We start from the raw sequence: 1,056 nt of genomic DNA on the forward strand, positions 1-1,056 counted from the left end.
ATTCGGGCGTGGTAGCGCATGCCTGTAATTCCGGCTACTCGGAAGGCTGAGGCGGAAGGATCGCCGGAGCCCAGCAGGTCGAGGTTGCGGTGGCCGGGAGCGGCCACTGCACTCCAGTCTGGGTGACAGAGTGAGACTCCAACTCAAAAAAAAAAAAAAAAAACCTATCTGAACTTCCTCTAATGGAGATCACAAGAGCTTAACTCCAAAGATGACCTCCTATATTCTGAGGAAAGGAACATCCTTATCCTCAAAGACATCAAGACACCAAGAAGAATCTGAACCAATAGACCTTGTTGGTTCAGACTCCCCAATTTATTACCATCCAATCACACCCTTTTGTCCTTCAATCATATTTCTTTACAACGATCCATTTCTTCAGGTTCTGTTTTCAGAGAATCTATGTGAAAACAAATGATAACTATTTTTACCTAGCAAGAGGTAACACTATAAATATTGTTCTGCATTTTTCTTTTTTTTTTTACTTAACAATATATTTTGATGATCATTCCACGTCATTTTATAGAGATGTCATTCCTCTTTACAGCTGCATATTGCTCCATTGTGTGGAGGTAGATGAATTATTTTTGATGTTTTTGGTACAAATTTTGCATTAGTTCTCATGTTATTATCTGTTGAATGATGTGATAAACTACATATTCTAGAAAGGTTATGATCAAACCATAACTCCTAGTAATTTACCTAAATGTAATAAAGACAATACAAATATTGGGGGGAAAGTGCAAACTCTCAACTAAACATAGTTGTTTGAAGTTACCCTATGTGAGAAAGGAAAAAAATATGGTGGGTGGAAAAGCTAGCCTGAAATGATCAATTACCTAACTTTTTTTTTTTTTTGAGTTGGAGTTTCACTCCGTTGCTCAGACTGGAGTGCAGTGGCCGCTCCTGGCCGCCGCAGCCTCGACCCACTGGGCTCCAGGGATCCTTCCACCTCAAGCTTCCGAGTAGCCGGAATTACAGGCGCGTTACCATGCCTGGCTCATTTTTGATTTATTGTAGAGATGAGGTCTCGCCAAGTTGCCCAGGCGGGTCTCA

Source organism: Carlito syrichta, unplaced genomic scaffold (genome assembly GCF_000164805.1).
Source record: "Carlito syrichta isolate Samal-C Ts95f unplaced genomic scaffold, Tarsius_syrichta-2.0.1 Scaffold302755, whole genome shotgun sequence".
NCBI lineage: Eukaryota > Metazoa > Chordata > Mammalia > Primates > Tarsiidae > Carlito > Carlito syrichta.